Source organism: Oryctolagus cuniculus, chromosome 1 (assembly GCF_964237555.1).
Source record: "Oryctolagus cuniculus chromosome 1, mOryCun1.1, whole genome shotgun sequence".
Classification (NCBI taxonomy): domain Eukaryota; kingdom Metazoa; phylum Chordata; class Mammalia; order Lagomorpha; family Leporidae; genus Oryctolagus; species Oryctolagus cuniculus.
Genome location: NC_091432.1, coordinates 216142012 through 216164341, shown reverse-complemented (window position 1 = coordinate 216164341; position 22330 = coordinate 216142012). Strand labels below are relative to the sequence as shown.

Below are 22330 nucleotides of genomic sequence, written 5' to 3'. Positions count from 1 at the left end.
TCTTTCAAGTAAAATAAATCTTTAAAAAAAAGAAGAAGAAGATATATTTGCGCTTACAGAGTCAAATCCCAAGGTTAAAGTCACAAAAAGTGAATCCTAGAGTGATAAGAATTCTTTTTCCTGATGAATGAAGTTAAGAATGAAATTAGCCGGCGCCGCAGCTCACTAGGCTAATCCTCCGCCTTGCGGCGCTGGCACACCGGGTTCTAGTCCTGGTCGGGGCACCGGATTCTGTCCCGGTTGCCCCTCTTCCAGGCCAGCTCTCTGCTGTGGCCAGGGAGTGCAGTGGAGGATGGCCCAAGTACTTGGGCCCTGCACCCCATGGGAGACCAGGATAAGTACCTGGCTCCTGCCATCGGGTCAGCGCAGTGTGCTGGCTGCAGCGCGCCAGCCGCGGCGGCCATTGGAGGGTGAACCAACGGCAAAGGATGACCTTTCTCTCTGTCTCTCTCTCTCTCTCTCTCTCACTGTCCACTCTGCCTGTCAAAAAAAAAAAATTAAATAATGCACTATTTTTTAAAAAAAATTCTTAGCATTTCATTCATTGTCTTTGTTAAGAGGTCTTTAAACGTTTTGATTGTACAAAGACATCTATGTCAGAATGCTTTTGATCAGCAGTCCCAAATCTGTATATCTATTTTCACTTTGTATATATTCTACTGTCAATGCACTGAAGGTTAGGAAAGCTTAATGTGTATTTTGCATTCCTAAAAAACAGGAAATAGGAAATCAAGTGCTTTCTTCTGGCAGCACGTGGATCCTGGGTGACTGTACTGGAGAGCTCAGAGCTGTGTCACCTGCTGATACAGCTCTGTCACTTCACAATGCACTGTCTTGTATTGTATCCAATTGTTTTTATTATTATTATTATTGTAGGCATGTATGCTTTCAGAGGGAAACTAATTAAACTATGTTTCTATCAATTACTTTCAGAGATAAAGAAAGTAACAGGTTTACTTCTGTGTGCTAGGTAGATTTAAAAACAAGGGGACTAGGGACGGCACTGTGGCTTAAAGGGCGAAGCTGTCACTTGCGGTGCCAGCATCCCATATGGGTGTCGGTTCGAGTCCCAGCTGCTCCACTTCCGATCCAGCTCTCTGCTATAGCCTGGGAAAGCAGTAGAAGATGGCCCAAGTCCTTGGGCCTCTGCAACCATGTGGGAGACCAGGAAGAAGCTCCTGGCTCCTGGCTTGACCGGTACAGCTCTGGCCGTTATGGCCATCTGAGGAGTGAACCAGAGGATGGAAGACCTCTCTCTCTCTCTCTGCCTATCCTTCTCTCTCTGTATAACTCTGACTTTCAAATAAATAAATAAATAAATCTTCAGAGAAACAAAAAAAGCAAAGGGACTGTGGCTGGCGCAGTGGTGTAGTGGGTAAAGCCACTGCCTGCAACGCTGGCATCCCATATTGGTACAGGTCAAGTCCTGGCTGCTCTACTTCCGATCCAGCTCCCTGCTAATGTGCCTAGGAAAGCAGTAGAGGATGGCCCAAGTTCTTGAGTCCCTGCACCCATGTGGGAGACCTGGAAGAAGTTCCTGGCACCTGGGTCCTGGCTTCAGCATGGCCAAGCCCTGGCTGTTGCAGCTATTTAGGGGGTGAATGAGCATATGCATCTCCTCTCTCTCTCTCTCTCTCTCTCTCTCTCTCTCTAACTCTGCCTTTCAAATAAATAAAATAAATCTTAAAAAATACAAAAGCAAGGGGATATTCACTGGTCACTGCCAGCTTGAGCAAAAAAATACAGATGTCCCTTATGTTTGGAAACTCTCAGATTAAAATGTGGCAGAAATGCATAAAAAATGCCCCAGATTGTTAGCCATGAGAAAAATGAAATAAAAAAACACAGTAAGATACCACCCCAAACCCACTGTGATGCTACAGTCAGACTGGAACACTTTCTGGGAAGGACGCAGACAAATTGGACCCACCCACAGGGCTGGAGGGAACATAAAATGGCATAGTCGCTGCAGAAAACAATTTGGCAGTTCCTCAAAAAGTTAAACACAGAGTTGCTATGGGACCTAGTTCACTCCTAAGGACATCATGAAGAGGAATGAAAACACGTGTCCACACAAAAACCTGTATGTCAGTGTTCATAGCATTGTATTGTTCAAGTAGCCGAAGATTAAACACAACCCAAACGGCCAGCAGCTGATTAAGGGATAAACAAGACGTGTACATCGGTACAGCAGAGTACTAGTCAGTCATAGGAAGTAACGAAGCACTGCCGCGTGCAGTAACACGGACAGTTCTTCAAACAGCACGCTGAGGGAAAGAATCAGACAGAGAAGGCCATGTGTGTTCTGTGTTCCCACGTAAATGAAATGTGTCCAATACCACACAAACACCGCTCCTAGGGGATGCGAGTGAAGGGCGGAGGGAGGCGAGGGGCTAACGGAACGTCTAGGAATTACACAGTGCGAAGGCTGTACAACCTCGTGAACACACTAGGAGCTACCACATTATACACTCTAAAGGGATGGCTTTTATGGGACATGAATTACATTTCAATAAACTGGACACATTTTGGCAGGAATTGCTGGCTATCCACCAAACTCTGTTCTCCCCATCTTCCAGAACGCCCCAGCTGTACCCCATTTTCTTGTATCCCTTGCAGTTTGTGCTTGAGGAACATTTTCTGAAGCAGAAACTGTCGTCTTCTGCCTCGTTCTGGTTTTTTTTTTTTTTTTTTTAAGTAAATATAAATTTCCAAAGTACAGCTTATGGATTACATTGGCTTCCCCCCCATAACTTCCCTCCCACTTGCACCCCTCCCATCTCCCGCTCCCTCTCCCATTCCATTCACATCAAGATTCATTTTCAATTATCTTTATATACAGAAGATCGATAAGTAAAGACTTCATCAGTTTGCACCCACACAGAAACACAAAGTGTAAAATACCGTTTCAGTACTAGTTATAGCATTACTTCACATTGGACAACACACTAAGGACAGATCCCACATGAGGAGTAAGTACACAGTGACTCCTGTTGTTGACTTAACAATTTGATACTCTTGTTCATGGCGTCAGTAAGCTCCCTAGGCTCTAGTCATGAGTTGCCAAGGCTATGGAAGCCTTTTGGGTTCTCTGACTTCGATCTTATTCCGACAGGGTCATAGTCAAAGTGCAAGTTCTCTCCTCCCTTCAGAGAAAGGTACCTCCTTCTTTGATGACCTGTTCTTTCCACTGGGATCTCACTCGCAGAGATCTTTCATTTAGGTCTTCTTCCCGCCCCCGCCCCCCCCCCCCGAGTGTCTTGGCTTTCCATGCCTGAAATACTCTCATGGGCTTTTCAGCCATATCCAAATGCCTTAACGGCTGATTCTGAGGCCAGAGTGCTATTTAAGACATCTGCCACTCTATGAGTCTGCTGTGTATCCTGCTTCCCATGTTGGATCGTTCTCTCCCTTTTTGATTCTATCAGTTAGTATTAGCAGACACTAGTCTTGTTTGTGTGATCCTTTTGACTCTTAGACCTATCAGTGTGATCAGTTGTGAACTGAAGTTGATCACTTGGACTAGTGAGATGGCATTGGTACATGCCACCTTGATGGGATTGTATTGGAATCCCCTGGCACATTTCTAACTCCACCATTTGGGGCAAGTCCGATTGAGCATGTCCCAAATTGTACATCTCCTCCCTCTCTTATTCCCACTCTTATATTTAACAGGGATCACTTTTCAGTTAAAATTTAAGCACCTAAGAATAATTGTGTGTTAATTACAGAGTTCAACCAATAGTACTAGAACAAAAAAAAAAAAAAACTAAAATGGATAAAGTATTACATCGTACATCAACAGTCAGGACAAGAGCTGATCAAGTCACTGTTTCTCATAGTGTCCATTTCACTTCAACAGGTTTCCCCTTTGGTGCTCAGTTAGTTGTCGCCGATCAGGGAGAACATATGATATTTGTCCCTTTGGGACTGGCTTAATTCACTCAGCATAATGTTTTCCAGATTCCTCCATCCTGGTTCTGGTTCTTGACAATTTGTTTAATGCAGTAACTCCGCAAATACGGTCCCACTCTACCCCTTCAGTACTACCTAACCATCCAAGTTACAGAATACTCCTTACAAATTCTGTGGGGAGCAACTCGGACTAGACTGTTACTCGAATTAAGACTTATTCTATGCATCTGCTCTCCCACAATATGGCGCTGGGAGAGGAGGAAACAGCTTCTACACAGCTGCCTCCAGTTCAACCAATAAACTGTAGGACCTGCTCCTGATTGGAGGAGAGCAGCGTACTCGGCGTGTGGGTAGCAGAGTTGGGATTGGTGGAAGAGGACTATAAAGGAGGAGAGAGACAACATGCACCAGGAACATCTAAGGGGAACACCTGAGCAGCCCCCGAGAGAGCCGGCAGGCCGGCAGTGTGCCACTCCCCCGCGGAAGTGGGGAATGTGGCAGGGGGAACCGCCCTTCCACGGAGGTGGAAGGGACGGTAGCCAACCCGGGAAGAACCAGCAGCAAACCCGGGAAGGACCGAGCAGGCAAAAGAACAGCGCAGGGTCCTGTGTCGTTCCTCCGCGAAGAGGGGGAGCGACAAAATTCTGTTTGTTCTTACACCAATAATCTAAGTCAAGAAAAAGGTGGGCTTTAGGCCCAGTTACTGTTAAATCTTTCATCACCTTGTGTGGGGCAATTCTCAGCTTTCGCTGCTCCCTCTTTGGGCATCTGAGTCTGTGGCCAGGACCTGGCTCACGCCGTACACATGTGACATTCAGTGGAGTTGCTGACGTCAAATCAGAACCTGCAGTTCAACAGCATCACCGGAGCAGAGCTGGAGCCCTGACATTAATACCGGCTACCGCAAATGAGGGATGGCCAGCTCTGTTTTGGTTTTGCCATTTACAATTTTTTAACTTTAAAAAGCAATATATATTCATTACAAAAATTAAAACAAAAAAGTATATAGAATAAAAAATAGAAGAATTATTCCCCATCTTATCCTACCTCAAAATTTTCCTCAGGACCTGCACTGTGGTGCAGTAGGGTCAAGCTGCCACTCACATATGGGCACCAGCTCGAGTCCCGGCTGCTCCACTTCTCATCCCACTCCCTGCTGATGGCCTGGAAAAAGCAGCAGCAGATGGCCCAAGTGGTTGGGCCCCTACACCCACATGGGAGACCAGAAGAAGGTCCTGTCTCCTGGCTTTGGCCTGTCCTAGCCCCATTGCAGCCATTTGGGGAGTGAACCAGCAGATGGAAGATACCTCTCTCTCTTTCCACTCCCACTCCCTTCTCCCTCTCTAACTCTTTCAAATAAATAAATAAATCTTAAAAAAAAAAAAAAAAAAAAAAAAAAACCTTCCTTCAACTAACTCCCACTCTTCAGGAGTAAATTCCCATAAACCACTTGGGGCATATCTTTGCCAATCTTTTTCTATGTGTATTAAAATACACAGATTTTTATTTGATAAAGACAGGATATTATGCACATTGTTTTGCCAGCTTTTGCACACTTTGGCAAAATGGGCGCAAGTCCAATGCAGTACATATGGACATATACCTCATTCTTTCTAACTACTACCTAGGATCCCGTTGTTCCATTAGTTAAAAAGTGCCTATCCCATTTCAGAGTGTAACTGCTACTCAGATACACTCAAATGTTGCCATAAGGGAATTTTCCAAGTTTTAGCACTGTTTTATCCAAACTACTTCTCTTTTACAAAAGTGTCATCTTGCTGCCCTATTTTTGCATCCAGAGTGATAAAAGAGAATTAGAATTCCCAGCATGCAATGGTGCAGAAGTATCTCTAGCCTACAGATATCAACAGCTAATAGTTATCAACCACTCACTACGAACCATACACTTCTAAGTGCTTTCCCTTTATTATATCGCTGTTCCTCACACCAATGCTATTAGATACACTATTGTTTGCCTTGCTTTTAAAATTTCTTTTAAAATTTATTTATTTGGGAGGAAGAGAGACATAGATCAACAAAGCCAGAACACTCCCATTCACTGGTTCCCTCCTCAATGCCCACAATGGCCAGGGTTGTGCCAGTCCAAAGCCAGAAGCCAGAACTCAATCGAGGCTTCCCATGTGAGTGTCAGGGGCCCAAGTACTTGAGCCGTCACCTGCTGCCTCTCAGAGTCTGTATTGGCAGGAAACCGGAATCAAGAGCCAGAGCTAGAACTTGAATCCAGGCACCCAAGTATAGGATGCAGGCATCTTTGTGTTAGGCCAAAGACCTGCCTCCACCTTGTTTCACAGATGATGAAATTGATAACCAGGTAAGTTGAATAATTTGTCCAATGTCACACAGGCAGAAAGTGTTAAAGCCAGGACCAGTGCTATGGCTTAGAAGGTTAAGACTCCGCCTGCGGTGCCAGCATCCCATATGGGTACCTGTTTGAGTCCTGGCTGCTCCACTTTTGATTCAGCTCCCTGCTAATGTGCCTGCGAAAGCAGTGGAAGGTAGCCTAAGTATCTGGGTCCCTGAACCCATGTAGGACACTCGAAAGAGGCTCCTGACTCCTGATTGGCACAGGTATGGTCACTGTGGCTTGTTTGAGGAGTGAAGCAGCAGATGGAAGACCTCTCTCTCTGTCTCTCCTGTCTCTGCTTGTAACTCTGCCTCTCAAATAAATAAATCTTAAAAAAAAAAAAAAAGTGTTAAAGCAAGGCAGTCCAGCTCTTAAGTCCAAATGCTTAACTATTCTACCATACTGCTTCTTAAGAATGATAGGTAGTCTGACATGACAGTTGCATTCTAAAGAAACTCCACTTCTCAAATATTGAATTTTAAAATAATGCTTCAGTAAGAAATAAAAAGAGGGGCTGAAGCTATCATGTTTTAGATTTACAATAATGAAATTTTTTTTCCTATATGAACTCCAATATTAAAGTTGTTTTATTGCTTTAAGTGTCAGCTATAAAAGCCAAAGCATCACCAAGTAAATCTAGCATTTCGATGCATTTTGCTTTTGCTAGCAGGTACAGACCTTTTTTTTTTTTATCACCACCAGCGGTAACACAGCAGAGCTCTAACATATTCCTATCATCTTCGAACTTATAATACACAAAGCCCAAGGGTAGGGAGGGTGACATTAAGATGTGTTACAACTAATGGTAATATGCATTAGCACATCAACTTCCTTAATCAATCACGTTATACACAAATTTTTAATTATGGAAATTTTGCTGTAAGGGAACATGTCTGAGTTTTCTTTTTCATGGGAATCAACCACACCATCCCGAATTCAAAGCTGCATTATGACGTTGGCTCCTACCTCCACCCTTCATACTCACTGGACAGAGGCTTCCAGACGTGTGCAGTCTTTAGCCAGAGGCTAAGGAACAGTGTCTGGAGTTGGGAAGGTCAAGAAGGGCAGGAGGCTTGCTGAGAAGCAGCTGTCACTTAACACAGCTTTGGAGGATGGAGAGCTCATGGCACATATGAAGAACTAAGACATAGTGATGGAACTGTAGCCCAGAACCCTGCTCTCAAATTTCAAAGTGAATAAAATCGCTCAGGGACCTCATTAAAACACAGATTTCGAAACAGCTGGTTTCCAGGGGCCTGAAAATCTGCATTCTTATCAAGCACCCAGGTAATGCCAATGATCAGGGCACCACACACACAGTAGTGAGGCATCAGACCACACCATGCAGGATAGAGTAGAGGCCAACCATTCTGTTGGAACCTTAGAGGCTTTGGGCTTAAGGGCACAATGGGCGAGAGAGGGTGAGGGCAAGAAGTAGAGCTAAGGGCAGGTGCTTGGCACAGCTGTTAAGTCACACTTGGGATACCAGCATCCCATACTGGAGGGCCTGGGTGTGAGTTCCGGCTCAGTTTCCAACCGTAACTTCCTGCAATGTGCACCCTGGTGGGTGGCAGTGATGCCTCAAGAAGTTGACTCCCTGCCACCCACACAGGAGACCAGACTGAGTTCTAGGTTCCTGGTTTCAGCCCCTCGCCTGGGGCTGTTATGGGCATTTTGAGAGTGAATCAGTGGACAGAAAAGAAACTCTTTCTCTCTCCCAATTCCCTCTCAAGGGAGTAAACAAACAAAAAGAAGTAGAGCAGAATACAGAGGACTAACAGAACACGTATAACAGTCGTAGCAGTGAAGTCCCTCCTGTCCTCCTTACCATCCCACCCTGTTCCTTTTCCAGAAAAAAATTAAAAAAAAAAAAAAAAAAAAGAGGCCAGCACCGTGGCTCAATAAGCTAATCCTCCGCCTTGCGGCGACAGCACACCGGGTTCTAGTCCCGGTCGAGGCGCCGGATTCTGTCCCGGTTGCCCCTCTTCCAGGACAGCTCTCTGCTGTGGTCAGCGAGTGCAGTGGAGGATGGCCCAAGTCCTTGGTCCCTGCACCCCATGGGAGACCAGGAGAAGCCCCTGGCTCCTGCCATCAGATCAGCGCAGTGCACCAGCCACAGCGCGCCGGCCGCGGCGGCCATTGGAGGGTGAACCAACGGCAAAAGGAAGACCTTTCTCTCTCTCTCTCTCTCTCTCTCTCTCTCTCTCTCTCACTGTCCACTCTGCCTGAAAAAAAAGAAAAGAAAATCAGGAAAAACATTCCTAAGGAAACAAAACTCATCATATGGAAGAGGCAGGATCTTTAACATGGACTCTGCTGTCTGAGATCTGTTGACCACTCACTTGCTCTCCACCCACCCTCCCTAATGGAAGCCCTGCCAATCAACACATCGCACCGTACTTTTCACTCAGGCAAAAGGCCTTGAGGGAAGCAAATCTATTGGCACAACTACAGAAGAAACCAACACCAGATTGCTGTCCTGCATTCTTTTAAATTTTTATTTATATGTTTATTTATTTGACAGAGAGAGATCTCCCATGCACTGATTTCACTCCTCAAATGCCCACAACAGCCAGGGCTGGGCCAGGCCAAAGTGAGAAGACAGGAACTCAGTATAGGTGGCAGGGACCCAACTACTTGAGGCATCACCTACTGCCCTCCAGGGTGCGTGTTACCAAGAAGCCGGAATGCAGAGGACTTGAACTCAAATACAGGATGCAGGCATTGCAAAAGGCAGCTTGACTTCTGCCCCAAACACCCACACCTGTCCTACATTCTTGTTTGCAGACAAACAAGCAGACCAAGCCTCTGAAGGAAACTGGCAGAATTAAAGGAGAATGAGGAAAATGAGAAACTGAAGGAAAAGATGAGAATGTAACTTCTCTAAAATCTTACTAATAAAAATTCTCAAAGATTTGAGGGATCATATCTATAATCTTTACAAAAGGAACAAGTATTGAGGAAAACTCTTTTTCAATGAAGTTAAAGAAAAATAATTTTTAGCAATTTAAGGACTCAAAAGTTTACTTCCTACTTCTCCATTCCTGGGAAACATTCTGATGCATTCCATCAGGATGAGGGACACATGAAATACAAAGAAGCCTCAAGTGGGAAGGACACCTCAGGCGTGGAGTTAGTCGAAGGCCCAGAATGGGAACCTTGGGGAGACCAAACAGACAGGCTCCAGAATACTGCCCTGCTCTCAAGAAGTGCTGCTACCAAATGCTTTGGGAAATATGCATACAAAATAACAAAAACACATGTGATATCTTCTTTCATTGATTCTAAAACGCACTTCACATTTGGCATCTCTGAAATGTCTCTCACAAGGCCTGCGGGGTTATAATTTAAACAGCAGCGTGCTTTTCTGTGCAAAACAAAAAATAATGCTACATCTTACCTTCAATCATACTTCAGAGGCGGTAAAATGCAGCATTAATAATAATAACGGGACAGGCTTATTCAAGACCTACTCTCAGAACCGGGTATTATTCTAAGTCCTTTGTGTGGACTAAGTCACTTATCCACACAACAGCCCTTAGGAACATTTTCCTTTGAGAGATTGTGAAATTTATTCAGATGTAAAGAAATAGAATCTTAGAACACTCACAGTTATGATTTTACACTATTTATACTGTCAAAATAATACAAAAGAGGAGTGGGTGTTTGGCCTTGTGGTTCAGACACTCACATTCCACACTGGAGTACCTGGATTCTTTCTCTTCAGCTCTGCCTACCCACTCCGGCCTCCTGCAGACCTGGGAGGCAGCAGGGACTGCCTTGGTAGTTGGATTCCTGCCACAAGACCCAGAGATCTAGAATCTAGAAGTGTTCCCGGCCCCAGGCTTCAGTACTGATTCAAGCCCGGGCCCTGACCCAGCCCCGGTTGTTGTAGGCATTTGGAGAGTAAACCAGCAGTGGACAGGAATGCTCACTCACTTTCACTCTCTTTTGTAAACACAAACCAATCATTACATAAATGAGATCCAGATTTGCCTCTTAAATCAATAAAAATTTTAGGAAAATAACGTTAGAGGTGTTACTGGTTCTGACTATTTAGAGTCAGCCTACAGATAAAGATGCGGCTTGGGATACTGCAGCCCGTATCAGAGAGCCTGGGTTCAAGTACCAGCTCTACTTCCAGTTCCAGCTTCCTGCTAATGCACACCCTGGGAGGCAGAGATGATGGCACAAGGAGTTGGATCCCTGTCACACATGTGGGAGACCCAAATTGAGTTCTGGGATCCTGGCCCAGCCTCAGCTATTGCAGACATCTAGGGAATGAACCGGTGTATACAACCCTGTCCGTCTGCCTTCCTTTCTCTCTCTCTCTCTCTCTCTCTCTCAAACAAGCAAAAATAAATTTAAAAAAGCAAAAGGGACTTAACCACAAAAGACAATGAAAATACTGAGTGTAAGCAGTAAAGAGAACAATGGAAAAATAGAGGAGGTAACATCCTCCTCTTTAGGTGGAAGAAGTATACTGAATTCCTCTATTATTTTTAGTTCTTTTATCCATTGGTCATTTCTCTATTTTAAAAACCTAATAATCAGATGCTGGAAGTTAATGAAAAGAGTTAAATCTACATCTTTCAAAACAGAGAGTCTAAGGACATTTTCTCAAGTTGGTAAGTCAAGCAACAGAGGTATACGCCATTTGTTCAGAATGTTGGAAGAACTGAAAATAGAAAGGTTCAAAGTAAGTTTCCTTTGAGGAGTTGAGATTATAGGGTGATGAGATAAGGTGAGAAATCGTTACTGTTCAGCAAATTTATTTTCATTGATTGTCATGCACATGTATTACCTTGATAAAGAAAAATTTAAAAAGGCAATAAAAACCAGTGGTTTTGTTGAAGAAAGCAATCAAAGATTTTAAGGTAGCACTGAGAAGGAGACTAACGTGTATCATATCACTCAATAAAGCAACCAAAGTGCATCAATCATTAAATCAGATTTACTTGATTTTAAATCTGATCACTCTTCTCACTTAAAATAATGAACAGAATTGCCTGGCAGCCACAGAAGCACAATCTTTCATTTTTGCCATGCTCTATAAATACTTCTTGTTATAATACAGTCTTCTGGGAACACAGACCTACTAGTTACATAAATGAGATCTAGGTTGAGAGAGAAATTATCACTGGACCTAAATGAAGTGGGTCACCTGTACCCTGCCCTCCTCTGCTGAGACCCACAGCGGTCAGTCAGCTCCACCTGGGAGGAGAAGGAGATGGCTGCTGCTTCTCCAAGGAAAACAGATACATTTGAATTCATGGGACACTACAGATAATGCTCCCGTGACCTGCCACGGCCCTGGCTGCCCTGTGTCATCCAGTATTTCATCTTTTCAGACCCTCTAAGGAATGGAGACTGCAGCTAGAAATTTAAGGTCAATGCCTCCTCCATTTTGAATTGGTTCCTGGTTCCCCAGCAGTCTTAGACAAATCCCAATTCATGGAAAGAAATGTGTCTTCAGAGGTTTACAGCAATTTGCCAGTGTGCTACACTTTACATAGTTGGAAGTCTCAATCACGTGTAGGTGAAGTTGAAGAATCAGGTTCTTCAAAACTTCCTTGGCAAAGTGTTGTTAAGACAAAAGGTTATTTTCAGGGTAGGCATCGCAGCACAGGCAGTCCAGCCAATGCCTGAGACAATGGCGTCCAGACTGCAGGACCTGGGAGCGGGTACTAGCTCTAGACCCAGCTTCTGGCTGATGTACACCCTGGGAGGCAGGAGTTGATGGTTTAAATACTCGGGTCCCTGCCACATGTGGGAGACCAGGATGGAATTCTTGGCTTCTGGCTTGAGCCTAGCCCAGCCCCAGATGTTGGGGGCATTTGGGGAGTAAACTAGTGGATACATGATCTCTCCCCCTCACTCTCTTGCCCTGTTTTTCAAATAAATAAAAATAAATTAAGTAAACTTCTTAAAAAGAGTTTATTTTGGCTCAAATATTTTTGAAATTCATGCAGTTTTTTTTTTTTTTTTTTTTTACTACCACTTTCTATGAACTTTTGGAAGATCTCCTTTGTAACTGAGCAGCAGTTTCTATTTCACTGGTATAATATGAAAATGCTCTCATTTCAAACAAGTAAATACTAAGACAAATGATACTAAAAAAAGAATGTGCAGGTAGTCACCAAAAAAAGCTGTTAACGTAATTTCTTTCCAAACTGCATTTGCACAACAGAGGGCAAGGAGCTTCATTTTCTCCTTTTGCCTTTCAGAACACTAGTAAATAACTGTATTTAAAATTCTTAAAAGTCACTAGTTGTCTGCAAAACTAAGCATTCTTAGGTTTGATGGACCGGACGTCATGGTCTCCAGCCACCACCCTCATCCGAACCTGCAGGTACTACCAGCTCCCAGGACACCCCCCAGCCTGCTGTGCTTTAAACAGAAAAGAAACAAACAAAAATAAGCATTATTATAATTTTAGTACAACTAGGTTTGTTACTTTCAATTGAGTAGAAAGTGTTTCAAAGAAATTACATAAATGTGGAATGGAAGGCCTACAGCTTCTGCACTTTTAATTTCCAGCTAAGAAAGTCTTGCCTTTCATTTATCATAGTGGATGAATTGTTCACTTAACCACTGTTAGTCATTTTTCATCCTAGAAACATGCTCTCTAAAGGCAATCCATTTAGTCTCACAAAGTCACTCGCATTGTGATCAACGAATCTCAAATCAGGAAATATTTGAAACAGTTTTTTGTTTTGGTTTTTTGCTTTTGTCTTTAGTGTTTTGAGAGGATAGGAATCCAAGTGTCTCTCCCCTTAGAGTGCAGGCAGCACTGGAGTACAGGCAGGGTAAGAACAGGAATCATGTTTCCCTTTGTTTGTTACTGTATCTACTTGGAACCCAAACAGACCTTGACACTTCGTAGGGTTCTGGTGGGTGTCTGTTGAATGAATGGATGAGTGAATGGGCATGTCAGGCTTCAGAACTCTTTTATTTATTTATTTATTTTTAATTTTTTATTTATATAAACAGAACAGATTTCATGTATTTCACATACACAATTTTTAAAAAATTTATTTATTTGACAGATAGAGTTAGACAGTGAGAGAGACCGAGAGAAAGGTCTTCCATCTGCTCATTCACTCCCCAAATGGCTGCAACGGCCAGAGCTGGGCCGATCCAAAGCCAGGAGCCAGGTGCTTCTCCCTGGTCTCCCACGCGGGTGCAGGGGCCCAAGCACTTGGGCCATCCTTCACTGCACTCTCAGGCCATAGCAGAGAGCTGGACTGGAAGAGGAGCAACCGGAACTAGAACTCAGTGCCCATATGGGATGCTGGCGCCACAGGCAGAGGATTAACCAAGTGAGCCACCGCGCCGGCCCCCTTATTTATTTTTTTAATATTTATTTATTTATTTGAAAAGCAGAGTATACTGACGAGAGAGAGATACCTTCCATCTGCTGGTTCACCCCCAAAATGGCAGCATGGCCGGAGCTGGGACAGTCCAAAGCCAGGAGACTGGAGCTTCTTCCAGGTCTCTCACAAGGGTGGCAGGGGTCCAAGGACTTGGGCCATCTTCTGCTGCTTTCCTAGGCACACTACCAGGGAGCTGGATGGGAAGTGGAGCAGCCAAGGCTCATCACGGGTGGCAGTTTTTCCTGCGACACTGCCTGGCTTCTCTTAAAGCCGCTTTATCCTACACATAATGAACTAGGACTTTGCTGTAGATCTTTGTGCCTTGAAGATCTTTTGGTGTTACCTAAATCAATGCTGTGCCTTTGGACAGGGAATATGCAGGTGGCAAAAGAGACCTCAAGAAGCCAAACCCAAGAGGCCATGTGTTCTGTAAATGAACTCCTGAAACTTTGACTTGTCTCCTCTCCAATGCCCACATAGTTACCACATGTGACCACTTACTGCCATACCCACATGGGGATCACTAGAATACCTATAAAACGGCTCCTGTGTCCCAGCCTCTGTTTCCCCAATGTGATGAGTGTGATCTTCTACGAGAAGGAACTATGTCTCTCCGCTCCCCATAGAAGACATTGGTGACACATGCACATCCCTTCCACAGGCGGCTCCAGCCTGTCTTCTCAGCAGTAACTGCTGCTTCCCTTTACACCTACCGTCAAGTCACACTCAGCTCCTTGCTTTCCCATACACGCATGCATGTGGTTCTGTCCACTTGAAATACCCCTCCATTTGTTCCCCAAGACTGAGGCAACTTTTCTATTACATGGCACGGACGTCTTTCACACACTTAAAGTTGTTGGTTTGTCTGCCTGCTTCTCTAAACAATGATGTCCAGGGGACAGGGACTTGAGCACTCATCTTTATATATATATTCACCAGCCCTGCCCAGTGCTTGTCATATGATTGATCCTGAAAAAAAAGGTGTGATACATTAAAGCATGGGTGACTTTTCAGAAGATTGTTTAAAAAAAAAAAGACTAAGGACTAAGTAAGACGCGAGCTTCCCTGCTCCTGATATAGTCAATCCTTCTATTAAACCCTGGGTCTTTTGAAAAATGATTCTCAGGAAAAAAAAAAAAATCTCTTTGGACTATCATCTAAGTGATAATGACCTGAAAATAAAAACAGGGGAAGGAGACGCAATGAGTTCCAGCTCTTTCTGTAACTACACAGCAAACCACAGTTCAGAACAACAATCCCAGTCCTCTTAGCTAACAGGGAGGAGAACCGGTCCCCTCCCATCGTAATTCCAACCAAATCACCAGTTTCTTTGTGCTTCACTTCCCATGAGTGAAATAGGGGAACCAAATGTCTTTCTTTGTGGAATTCGGCCAATGCTGACCCTGGAAATAAGTGTTTCATCGATAATAGAGGACTCTTTGTTTTTTGTTTTTGTTTTCCAGCAGAAGAGCTTTAAAAAAAATTCTCATGATAGCATCCTATCATGATAATAAGGAAGAAAATCACAGAATTTTGTCAGGAGGCCAGCACTGTGGCCTATTAGGCTAAGCCTCTGCCTGCAGCACTGGCATCCCATATGGGCACCGGTTTGAGTCCCAGCTACTCCACTTCCAATCTAGCTCTCTGCTAATAGCCTGGGAAAGCAGTGAAGCATGGTTCAAGTGCTTGGGCCCCAGCACCCACATGAGAGACCTGGAAGAAGCTCCTGGCTCCGGATTGTCCCAGCTCCAGCCATTGCGGCCATTTGGGGGGTGAACCAGTGGATAGAAGACCTCTCTCTCTCCGACTTTCCTTCTGTCTCTAACTCTACCTCTCGAGTAAATAAATAAAATTTTTTTAAAAAAAGGACACTCTGTGGGACACAGAGCACCTCTTAGTGATAAGGAGGGAAATGATGACCAAAGAAACCAAGAAAGAGCTGACTTTTTACTTTGTCTCCATTATCTTCCTAAATTTACATCTCCTATTATATAAGAGTTCCTGGTTTCAAGTGCCAGCTCCACTTCCTATGTCAGTTTCCTGCTAACACACATCCTGCAGGCAGCAGCTGACGGCTCAGGTACTGAGGTCCCGGTGACTCGGGTGGGAGACTCGGACTGAGTCTAGGCTCCTGGCTCCAGCCTCAGCAAGCCCCACCTACTGTGGGCATTTGGGGAGTAAACCAGTGGACGGAAGGTCGATCTCTGTCTATCTATCAGATAAAATGAAAACAAATAATGACTTTTAAATAAAGAGCATTGAGAACAACTAGCATAGATGATGATGATAATGAAAATAAAAATACTAGTATAAGTGGAAATAACCCATTTATTCCACGTTTATCACCTGTCAGATACTTACTTTCTCTAGTACTTTATGTATATTTTTGCATTTGATCCTCACAATAATCCTGCAAGACAGACATGATCATTACTTTATAAATGAAGAAGCTAAATCTCAGAAAAGTGGAATGACTCAGCTAAGGTCAGGCAGCCAGCAGGAGGTAGGTTCAGGAATCAGTTAGGATGTGTCTGTTCTAAACCCTGTATGCCCAGGCTCTGCTATCTTTAAAAAAAAAAAAAGATTTTTCAAAAAGATTTATGTATTTATTTGAAAGGCAGAGTTATAGAGACGGAGAGGGAGAGAGAGAGAGAAAATCTTCCATCTGCTGGTTCACTCCCCAGATGGCTGTAATGGCTAGAGCTGTGCCAATCTGAAGCCAGGAACCAGGAGCTTCTTCCAGATCTCCCATGTGGGTGCAGGAGCCCAAAGACTTGGGTCATCTTCCACTGCTTTTCCAGGCCATAGCAGAGAGCTGGATCAGTAGTAGAGCAGCCAGGACTCAAATCGGCACCCATATGGGATGCCAGCACTACTGTAGGCAGCAGCTTCACCCACTATACCACAGCACTGGTCCCACAAAAAAATTTATTTATTTGAAAGGCAGAGTTACAGAGAAAGAGAGAGAAAGAGAGAGAAAGAGAGAGAAAGAGAGAGAAAGAGAGAGAGAGAGAGAGAGAGAGAGAGAAAGAGAGAGAGAGAGAGAGAGAAAGAGAGAGAGAGAGATCCATCTTCCATTCACTGCTTCACTCCCCAAATGGCTAGGGCTAGGCAAGACCAAAGCCGGGAGTTTCTTCTGGGTCTTTCATGTGGGTACAGGGGCCCCAGCACTTGAGGCACCTTCTGTTGCTTTCCCAGGTGCATTAGCAGGGAGCTGGATCAGAAGTGGAGCAGATGGGACTTGAAACAGCCCTCTGGCTCTGCTATCATGCCCAGTCATGCCTGCCACGCAATCCTCAGAAGAGCACCTCTTAGTGATAAGGAGGGAAATGATGACTAAAGAAACCAAGAAAGAGCTGACTTTTTACTTTGTCTCCATTATCTTCCTAAATTTACATCTCAAGTCTTTCTGCAGGAAAGTGCAGCAAAAAGTGTGGCTGAGAAAACAAACTATAGTCCGTTTTCTTTTTGGAAAAGGAGCATTCGTTTATTGTGGATTGAGAAAATACGGGGACTGGAGCTGGGGCTTAGCAAGTTATGCCACCACTGCTTGGGTGCAGGTTTGAGTCCCGGCTGCTCCACTTCCAATCCAGCTCCCCGCTGATGGCCTGGGAAAGCAGTGGAAGACAGCTCAAGTGCCTTGGCCCCTGCACCCACAGAGACCTGAAGGAAGCTCCTTGCTCCTGGCCTCAGATCAGCCCAGCTCCAGTCATTGCAGCCATTTGGGGAATGAACCAGCAGATGTTAAGAGCTCTCTCCCTGTCTCTCCCTCTGTCTGTAACTCTGCCTATCAAATAAATAAATAAAAATCTTTAAAAAAAAAAAAAAGAAAATATGTGAAATAAAACATGTGCATGGATGAACAGATACATATATACATAAGCATACACATTTACACAAATTTCTGTTCCTTACATTAGAAAACCATTCTAGTACACGCGGGCTCCAAATAACAGACATAATAATTCTTTCCGCCTGCCTACATAGGGAAACTAAATGCTCAAGAAACACCACTCCCCACAAAAAGGTAAGCATATAAACAGTAACAGGCATCTTGGTTTGCAGCGCCTCTCAGGAACAGTACCTGGAATCTTCGTAGAAAGCACCTTCGCCCCACCCCACCGTCAGCAGGGCGGCTTGTAGAGAGCTGATTTCCACACTGTTCGCAAGGCAGGAGCCCAGTGTCCCACTGAGTGGTCCAGGGCTTGGCGGGAGTGCTAGGTCGTGGGTCCTGCCTTCTACTAGACGTGACACTCAGCTGCACGACCATCTCACACCCATCTAGGAGTCGAGGAGGTCAAACTTTACCGACAAAGCCAGAGTGACAAATGGCAAGCGGGAAAGAACACACGGTCTTAAAGAAGACAGGGATGAAAGCTTGCTTCAAGGGCTGTCTTGGAATACAAGGCAGTTCATTCTCTCCTTTAACTAATTTTAATTCAGGTTTTCTGTTTCTGACAAGAGAAACCATTACTTATTGTGTCAATACAGACCAACTAACTGGAAGTTAATATATAACTTAATCAATTTTTAAAAGCTCAGTGAATTCAATTTTACATGAGTCATTTTTCAAAAAGTATATTAGGTGACTATACCACTCTTTCTCTGAATGTATTTTCTTTTGTATAAAATATAATCAAACAGTAAAAACCAGAAGAAAAACAGAAAACAATCAATAAAAATAACTGAAAATCAGAAACAGATAAAATTATAAACAAAGGTATGCTATCTGAATCAACTCAGTAAAGGAAGGGATTATTCAGTAAATGATGCTAGAACACTTGACTACATGCAAAAATAATGCTGCAGGATTCTACACCAAAATACACATTCTAATACAAAGTTAAATGCTGAAAAGGAAAGCAGAGAAGTGTGGAAGAAAATTAGAAGAAAATATAAATATCTGTGTGATCTCAAGGTAGGGAAAGAACTTCCTAAGAAAAACACAGATACAGAAAAGATGACAGATAGATGTTGAAAGAATAGTTTTCAGAAAAATTGATAAAATCCATAGCTCAAGAAATGCCATCAACAATTATTAAAAGATAATAGTAACATGGGAAATATATTTCCATGCATGACAGCCTCAACTATATAAAAACATATTTGAACACACTAAAAGACAAAGACAGGCATTTTCAAAAGAAAAAAGTATATGTATTATTAATCTAATAAGCAAAAATTTATCGCTTGTTACCATAAAATTTCTGGGGATAGGGCTGATTAATAAAAAGACTCATGGGCAAAATCATAAATGAAGCTGTATATATTATATATATGCCAGTATATTTAAGGAATTTATATATATATCCATAAAAACTCAACTCATGATGCAATAGATTCAAATTTCATTATGACAAATGCCCCAAATTTACATAAAAACCTAAAAAATTAATGGAATCTAAGCTACTGGCAGACAGTCAGTAATTCTTCTCATAACGTGAGTCCTCCTGACTCACTGTTTGCGAAGATTTGGATTGAGCAGAATGGCAGGGTTGACATGAAAATTAATGATGTTATCCACACCTTGATTAACATTTTATAACTTTATCAGTTCAATTCTGAACAGAAATAAGGATGATTTTCCACTGGGGGAATTTAAATGGCATCAGGAAAACTAAACAAAATGAAACAATTTCTCTTTGTTTCTGGCAGACTCAACAGCCACTTGTCAAATTATTTATTTTAAAAATATTATTTAAAGATAGACAGTATTTCTGCAGTGATCTGAAAACGACTCAAGCTTACACAGCATCTGTTCTCCAAGAGCCTCCTGTAGCTTCCAGAAAGTTCATTCTTTCCTTTCCTCTCTGCTCAGTCTCTGTGTGCTTTCCACAGTGACTAAGTAGGGTCCATCTGTATACATCTATATACATGTGCACAGTCTGGATTTTAGTTTTTTAAATTTATGTTTGGAATGAAGATTGGTTTATTAGAAATAAATATGCAAACATAAATAAATAAATAAACCTTCAGAGCACAGATCCTAGCTTGGGTTCTTAGGAACAAAGAAAAACTATATATGAATTGTATATACTTGTCAAAAAAAAGAAAGATGTCAATTAGATTTTTATTTGTTCCACTGCTGTTTCCAAGTGTTTCTCTAAGGCTAACGATATCTCAGCAATGCAATACCCTTCCAGAAATCAATGGATCAAAACGAGAGGACTATTCCTTGGGAAATTCCCAATACCAGTTCTTTACACTGCTTCTCCTGAGGGTTCAAGTCCAAGCCAAATCAATCTGCCTTGTGAGAGTAAAGCCCAAGTTTACGACTGTATTTATGATGTGCTACCCTTGGCAATGCCTGCCTTTTATAGCTGTTATAGAGGCATGATTTTAACAAGGAAAAAAGAAAACCTAAAAGAATACAATATGCACAGTAATAAATGGATTATTTCATTTTCAGATAGCCTCAATTTCTTCTCCAAAATAATTATATGCTAAGATATGCACACGTGGTTTAGTAAGGAGCCTCAGGGTCTCATTTACTATCCACCGGCATCCTGCTTTTGCAGGGTAAGCAGCAGAAGGATGTGCAACACAGTAATCGTCTTAGTAAACTGAGTATATCAGACCACTTTGCAAAACCCATTTCTGAACTCCACCTTCAAATACAAATTAAATGATGAAAGTATAGGAAACTCTGCCAGGCTAGGCCTACTAATTTACAAAGAAAAAGAGGAGGTGGAGGACAGACAAAAATGAGCCAGATTCACAAGCATTCAAGTGAAATGGTACTTCACTTCCACCAGCCTAATCAAGACAACATTTTGTCTAGTAATGCAAAGATTCACCGAAGACCACACTGTTATTCAGTGGTTGAAGAAAAAAAAAATCTGGTTTTCAAAGAAAGAAAAAGACAATCCATGGAATGAGAGAAAATATTTACAGATCACATATCTGATTTGGGACTTACATCCAGAATACAAAAAGAACTTGTACAGCTCACCAATAAAAAAGCAGAGTAGTTTAAAAATGAGCCAAGGATTTGAATGTATATTTCTCAGAAGAAATACAAATGGTCAATAAGCACTTGACAGACCGCTCAGTATCACCAGTCATCAGGGTAATGCAAACAGAACCGCAGGGCCGCTACCTCACGCGCCTACTAGGGCAGCTGTCACATTTGTGAACATGGAAAGTGGCAAGTGTCGGTGATAACGTGGAGAGACGGGAACGTACTGCTGGTGAGACTGTAAGGTAGTAGAGCTCCTTTGCAAAACAGCTTGGCAGCTTCTCCCAAGCTTTAAACCCAGAATTACCTTTTTTTTTTTTTTAAACACCTGCAATTCCACTGCCAGGTAGTCACCTAAGAAGAAAACCCACGCTCACACAAAAACGTGTACACACATGTTCATTGCAACATTATTCTTAATAGCCAAGACACGAAAACAACCCAAATGTCTACTAACTGATGAAAGGAAGAATAAAATACAGCATATTCATACAGTGAAATATTATTTGGCAATAAAAAGGAAAGAAATTCTCTAACATGCATCAATCTTGAAAACATTAAACTAGGTTCAAGAAAGTGTTAACAAAAGATCGCATGTTATGATTCAAGTAATGTGAAACATCAGAGTAGGCAAATCCATGGAGACAGAGAGCAAATTAGTGGTTGCCAAGACTGGAGACAGGGAAGAGTGACTGTTAGTGAGTACGGGGTTCTTTGCTAGGGTGATTAAAAAGTCCTGAAAAACACTAAACTGTACACTGTATAGAGGAAATATTATGATATATGAATTCTATCTCAATAAAGCTATCATTCTCTAAAGTTGAAAAGCATAATTTTACTCAGGGTATGAGTCTTTTCATTATATACTTTATTAATAATATCATGACTGTTATAATCATAAATGGGAGATTTCTTCTGGGGATCTTAAGGTTGACATTAAAATTGGAAAAACACCTTTGTAAAGCATCTTATTTCTAGGAATTTTCAAAGTAAAGACATGTGCCTTAGGCTTCTAAGAAGCTTTTTCCAAAATACATGGCTTTGTTGCGAAGGAATGAAGAAAACGAAATGTATCACAGATTTCTGCTTTCTGTGTTCCATGTGTGTCTGTTCATCCTGGTACATGTTGCCACTTCTGGCCTGGTGGATCTCAATCATGAACCCAGAGGATGCGACTCAAAGCCCTTTATATCACAACAGACCAAAGTCAGTAAACACTGAATGTTGGCATGCAAGCATCACAGGGGTAGGGGCCTTGTGTAATTATTTCTCCCTTCTCTCAATCCATTCCACTTGGGCTCACATATTCCAAAAATCCAAGTTTTCTGACTCTGCAGTTTTGACACAAAAAGTCAAATACAATGTTTAGCAATACCTGTTCCTTTTTTACAAACTTGTTTTAAACTACACACCAACCTGAACGACCAGCAATGCCAATTGGTTCAAATAAATACTGATGGAAAAGCATTAGGTCTATTGTCATCATATGCCTTAACCAACATCATTTTGGCTTCCAACAGCAACTAAATACCTTGATACTAATAGGAAAGCATTAAAAAAAAAAAACTTGGAAAAATAACTTTGCTACCTAAATATGTGGCTTAAGGTCAGACAACAACCTTAAATCTAGCCACGCAACAGCAACAGTACCATCTTGCAGCTGTCCATCAGCTAGATGGATGGCCTTATTTCACACGGACTTCCTTTATCACATCA

At 42.6% G+C, this 22330-nt stretch overlaps 1 protein-coding gene across 3 annotated transcripts in view; it reads right to left on the bottom strand.

Annotated features, from left to right (window-relative positions):
* Positions 1–22330, bottom strand: part of KIAA1958 (KIAA1958 ortholog) — a 177223-nt gene that overhangs the window by 64369 nt on the left and 90524 nt on the right. The window lies entirely within an intron of this gene.